This window comes from Puma concolor, chromosome A1 (assembly GCF_028749965.1).
Source record: "Puma concolor isolate L17-30 chromosome A1, mPumCon1.1.hap2, whole genome shotgun sequence".
In the NCBI taxonomy this organism is placed as follows: Eukaryota; Metazoa; Chordata; class Mammalia; order Carnivora; family Felidae; genus Puma; species Puma concolor.
In genome coordinates this window covers 148,236,449-148,242,448 of record NC_141667.1, presented here as the reverse complement: position 1 = coordinate 148,242,448, position 6,000 = coordinate 148,236,449, and the positions used below count along the sequence as shown (strand labels likewise).

Genomic DNA, 6,000 nt, shown 5'->3' with positions numbered 1-6,000 from the left:
CTTAACCCCCGCGGCGCCCGGCCGCTCCGAGCGCCCCCGGCCGGCTCGAGAGGGCGAGCACGCCGGCAGTGGACACTCAGACGCCTTTGTAACCATGCACTGGGGAAATCACAGTCTGTGCTCTCCCTCCCCGCCCCGCCTCCGTTTCCTCGGAAGCTCCGGGTAACACCCGAAATTCGGCCCTGCAACACACGCGCGCGCGCGCGCGCACACACACACACACATACACACACATGGGTATTTGTTCCGTGTCTTTTTTCCCCCCTCCCCTTTTTTTCTTTGAGCGGCTTACATCCAAATCTTAAAATTAAAACCATCCCCAAATTTGGTCTTGGGGATAATGCTGGCTTTCGTATTTCGGCGCAGGGGGCCCTCCCCTGCGCTGCTGGTGCTGCTTAAAGAAGGTTACTTTCCTCGGGAGGGAACGATCAAGGCGGGGAAAGTGTGTGTGTGTGTATGCGTGTGGTTCATTTGGGGCGCAGGCACACCCCTCCGTGACCTCAAGGTCGGCAATAGCCTGAGCACTCGGGGGCCCCGCCGATCGGGCTTGTCCCTGCCTGTCAAGGACTCGACAAGGAGGGAGTCCCCAGTCCCGGCAGGGCAGCCTGTGAGCGGGGTCGGTGTTGAGCACCCTCGGTGCGGAAGAGGCACGCGCGAGGAGCTGGGTTCTCCGAAGGTGGAGCCCGAGCGGCAGCCCCCGCCGCGCCCCCAGCCAGGCCCCCGCGCCGCCCCCCCCCCCCAGGCTACACGGCGGGTGCTGGGCGCCCCGGACCCCGGGAGGAGGGAGGGGCGCGGCGCCCTCCCGGGCCGAGAGCTGTCACAGAATCTGACACCCGGAGAGGCAGCTGGTCCCTGGCCAGGACTCCCGATCCTTCTCAAATGGAAACAGTTCCTCCCAGGGAACCTGCCGGAATTCTCCGTGGAATCTCACTTGGGCTTTGCCTCCTGGCGCATTTCACCAAGGCCGCATTTACCACTTTGAGGCGAGGAAGGCTCCAGATGGAAAGGGGCTTCTGGTGGCAGAACGAGGTAAGCTCTCGATTGAGGTGGCATTGACTGGGGTGGGGGGCACAGATTTAATGGGGACCATCCCCCTCCCCCTCAGGTGAGATGATGAAATGAAGTTTCCCTTGGGCTTCCACTCCTCCCCTGGCCCCCTCCCTGGCCCTCTTTCTGCTTTACCTTTGCCCCGCCCCCACTCATGCCTTAAAAAGAAAAATTCCCTTGGGTGGGTGGTGGGGGTGGAGGGACTCCTTTATGTTTTTATTTTAGGCGTTTTAATGTTCTAGAGGCCGGAGCCTCAGTGCCACCCGAAATCTCCCATGTCCCCTCCATCTCTGTCCCCTCCTGTCCTTTCTCCCTTGTCTTACCTCTTCACTCCGCACTTTCCTCATCCAGTCTACTTTTATATCTTTGCCAAAACCCCTTGCCGACTTTCCTTTCTCCTCTTTGAAGATATGTACCAAAATAAAGGGGGAGAGGGAGAATGTCGTGATTTTGTGTGTAACGCGGTGCTGGGGTTAGAAGGTGTGTGGGTTGATGGCTCCCTTACTCTGCGCTGTTACTCAGCCTTTTCACGTGTGGGATGACTGGACCATTTTTTGGAAAATCAACAGCCCCCCAAACTTTTCCCCAAGTACTCTCTACTTTCTTCCAGGCTGTGGGAAGGGGCATCTGCGAGACCAGGGGGAGAGACCAGAACCTGTGGGCCCACAGAAGGCTCATTAGGTCCAGGCTGGTTTGGTGCCTTCTGCTGGGCAGACATGGGGTCGTGATAATGATAGTCACGCATTAATAATTGTAATCAACATTTATGGAGCACTTGCTATGCTCGTTGGCATTGTTCTAAGAACTTTGCAAACATTAACTCATTGAAACCTCACAATAACCCTGTGAGGTGAGGACTACTATTATCTCTTTTGTAGATGGCACCACTCACGGACAGATGATTTAAGTAATGTGTTCGTGATCACATAGCTAGCAATGGGGGCGCTGAAATTGCAACTCAAGAGGGTTGACTATGGACCACAACTCTGAATCCTGAACATATCTCTGTCTTCACAGATTAATCCATCCACTCTGTGCTTGGCACTGTTCTAGGCCCTGAAGGTGGAGGAGTGAGCGAAGCAAGCAAGGTCCTTGGAGTTTATATTTTAGTTGAGGGAGGCAGATAACCTATTGGTTAACAAAGCAGATAATTTCAGGACATAGTAGATACCACAAAGAAAAGAGAGCAGAGTGATGCACTGGAGAGTGGTAGCCTCACATAGACAGTGGTCAGGGAAGTTCTCCTTACGTGGACTTTGGACATTCGAGCATTCAAGAGAGGAAATACCAATAGCCGGGGAAGGGGCACCTGGGTGGCACAGGGGGTTAAGTCTCTGACTCTTTTTAAAAAATTTTTTTAATGTTCTTATTTATTTTTCATAGAGAGATAGAGAGGGAATGGGAGAGGGGCAGAGAGAGAGAGAGAGGGAGACACAGAATCTGAAGCAGGCTTCAGGCTCTGAGCTGTCAGTACAGATCCCCCCACAGGGCTTGAACTCACAAACTGTGAGATCATGACCTGAGCCGAAGGCCAGATGCTCAACTGACTGAGCCACCCAGGGACCCCTGTCTGACTCTTGATGTCAGCTCAGGTCTTGATCTCTGGGTCAGTGAGTTCAATCCACATGTTGGGCCTACTTAAAAAAAAAAATAGCCACAGAACCTATGAAGTGACAAATATTCCCTTTAGTAATCAGGGAAATGTAAATCAAGGCCCCTTGAGATTTCCATATATACCCATTTGGTTGACCCCAAATGACAGTTTGATCTTATTAAGTGATTGAATAGGATGTAGCTTTGCAGGACCTTCCAACATCACTGGTGGCAGTATGAATTGGTACAAAGACTCTGGGAAACAGTTTCGTATTGTATCCTAATTTGAACATATACCTGTGGTTGAACAGTTCAACTTATTTCTAGGCTTATATCTATGAGAAACTCTTGCACATTCAACAGAAGACATGTATTTGAATAAACGTAACAGTCTGGTTCTCAATGATGAAAATCTGGAATGAACTCCAGCATCTGTACTTGAAGAGTAGACAAATATTCTGATATTGTCACACAGAGGAATATTATACAGCAGTCAAAAATGAAATAAACCAAATGACATACTAGTATGATTAGATTTTAGCAATGTATCATTAAATTTTTTTTAACATTTATTTATTTTTGAGACAGAGAGAGACAGAGCATTAATGGGGGAGGGTCATAGAGAGAGGTAGACACAGAACCTGAAACAGAATCTGAACAGAATCTGAGCTGTCAGCACAGAGCCCAACGTGGGGCTTGAACTCACGGACCGTGAGATCATGACCTGAGCTGAAGTCAGATGTTCAACCGACTGAGCCACATAGACGCCCCAGATTTTAGCAATGTATTGAGTGAAAATTAAGTCTAAAATATTACGTAGAGCCTGATAATCTTTTATGACATTAAAAACTGAAATAAAAAACCCTGTTTAGGAAAATGTATACACTTGACCTTTGAACAACGTGGGGGGATTGGAGCATTGACCCCTTGCACAGTCAGAAATCCATGAATAACTTTGGCTTCCCCAGAACTTAACTACTAATTGGGTAATGTTGACTGGAAGCCTTATTGATCACATGAGCAGTTGATTAATGCATTTTATATGTTATATGTATTATATACTGTATTTTTATAATACCCAACTTTTTCTTAATGTTTTTTTTTTCACTATTCCTAGGCTTCATAGTTCACCTGTGAGTTTTTTCAAATTGTTGCAAGTCTCCAAAAAAATTTTCCAATATATTTGTTGAAAAAAATCCACATATAAATGGATTCACACAACTCAAGCCTGTGTTGTTCAAAGGTCAAGTGTATTTATAGATGTAATAACATTATATAAATAGGAAAGCAAGATGATGAGGAACGTGAAATCTGTGCTAATGCCTACCTCCAGTAGGGAGAAGCCGGGGGACCATATGGTTCATTAGACCCAAGTCAGTGGCAAGGTCCCAGCTGTGTTTTGGCTTAGGGCCAGGTACACATACTTCTTACATTATTAAAAATAACTAGTAAATAATGAAGTGTGGCTGGGACTACATGAGCTAATGATGACAGTAGATGCTAAGCCAAATATTAAGACTAGTCCTGTTCTATGTACTGTGGTCCAAAGTTAGCAGGTAGGAAAGAACACAGGTAGGCACCTCAGTCAGAGGGCAGGGAGCTGGATGTTTTTAAGGAGGAGAACAATAACCCGAGTAAGGGCGGGCCAGGAGATCATGCTGGGCCTTGGACATCAAGGGAGAGAATGAATGGTTTTGAGCAGGGAGTGAAATGATTGGGTTTAAGATTTTAAAAGACCGCTCTGGATGCTGTGTGGAGAACCGACTCTGGGACCCTCACTTGCAGTGGTAGAGAGAAAAGGGTGGCGGGGGTGTGACCTTGTTTCTGCAAGTTATATACTACACTGGGGGCCAGCCTGGGGGTCAAGTGGAAGGGTTGCAATTCAGCCCGTGCCCCGCTTGCCGGTGGACATCCTTGTGCTGAGCGGTGAAGGCCTGGAGGGAGGATACCTTCTCACCTGTGCTCAGAGGGCTCTGTTGGCCAGGAGTAGCCCAGTGGTGGATCAGGCTGATAACAATAAACTTGAAGTGAGTATGTTTAGGATGTGTTTTGGAGGCAGAATGGACAGGTCTGTGGATGGAGTGGATGTAGGGATTTGAAAGGGAAGGAGAAGAGTCAAAAATAACCCCTGGATGTTTATTTGACTGTGAGGAGATCAATTCTGTTCCTAGAGAAGAGGAAGAGCGGGTGAGGCAAGAAAATCATATTTTAGATATATTAATTTTGAAATGCTGTTAGAGGGCCAGGTAAAAATCCTGGGTCGGGAGCCAGGTGTGAGTCTGAAGCTTGAGGGAGAATTTGGGGGGACAGACATAAATGTGGGAACTATAAACCTGCCTATGGTGGAGTTTGAGTTCCTCCACTTGGTTGTCATTGTCAGATTGGGAATTCCTTTGGGGCAGAGAAATTTTTGTCTTTCTTATCCCCAGAGAGTGTAAAGTAGAATCGATTATTGGTAAACGCGGGTTGACCAGATGACTGAGGATATAAATACTGTAAGTGTGAAGGAATCGAGGGGAAGTGGGGAAGTGTCCCAGGGGTCTGGACCCCAGCAGTGTCTAAAGGTGGAGACTGTGTGGTTTTCAATCCTTCCTGAGGGTAAAGCAGGTCTGATGGTGGTGCCAGCCCCTTAGGAGGGTATGACCCAGGGTTCTTGGGGCCAGTGTCACATGTGGGTACCCAGAGTTATTCAGAGCAGCCAGAAATGGTGAGGAGTAGGGAGTAAAGATACAGAGCAGCCGGGAGAGCCCCGAGGGTCAGAGAAGGACGATGAGGGGGAATTGAGCTAGACATGGGAACTCCGCAGCATGCAGAGGCCCGTGGGCATAGGGACGGAGTGAAATCAGGAAGAGGAGAGAGGACCTTCTGGTGCCAGGCCTGAGCGACTGGCCCTGCTCTATTGCATTAGGGCCTGACAAGGTTCTCCCGTGTCACCATGTCCCATCACCCTGCTGACACTGAGCCCCCAGCACTACCACGTCATTGCAGTTCACCTCTCTTTGCTTGTCAGTCCCCTCCCCTTATCCCTATTCACTGTCCTGTCTGTAGCACCAGCATAGTGGCTGGCTCATGGTATGTGTGCAGGATCACAGAATGAAGAGACGGAGGAGGGGGAGAAATTCTCGCTTGCTTGGCCAATCAAGAGGAGAGCACCCCATTCTCATTAATGATGAAGGCACAGGACCTCTCTTTCTTCAGTCAAGTCTACTATTGCTTAAGACTATAGGCTTTGGAGGAAGAACAGAGCGAGAGTTCAATTCTGGCTCTACCATATGGAGCTTGGGGAGGCCACCGAACCTCTCTGAGTTCCTCTGTTTCTTCATCTATAAAATGTGGATAGGAACAAAAGCTCCTTTCTAT

The 6,000-nt window shown here is 48.7% G+C and overlaps 1 protein-coding gene across 2 annotated transcripts in view; it reads left to right on the top strand.

The window, feature by feature from the left end:
* Window positions 1-782: 782 nt before the first annotated feature.
* Window positions 783-6,000, top strand: part of KCNN2 (potassium calcium-activated channel subfamily N member 2) — a 474,348-nt gene continuing 469,130 nt past the window's right edge. Inside the window, exon 1 of one of the 2 annotated variants that reach the window (XM_086705936.1) lies at window positions 783-1,029. The gene's annotated coding sequence lies outside the window, so the exon portion shown is untranslated. The remainder of the gene's footprint in view (window positions 1,030-6,000) is intronic. The other variant, XM_025924196.2, reaches the window with a different exon arrangement.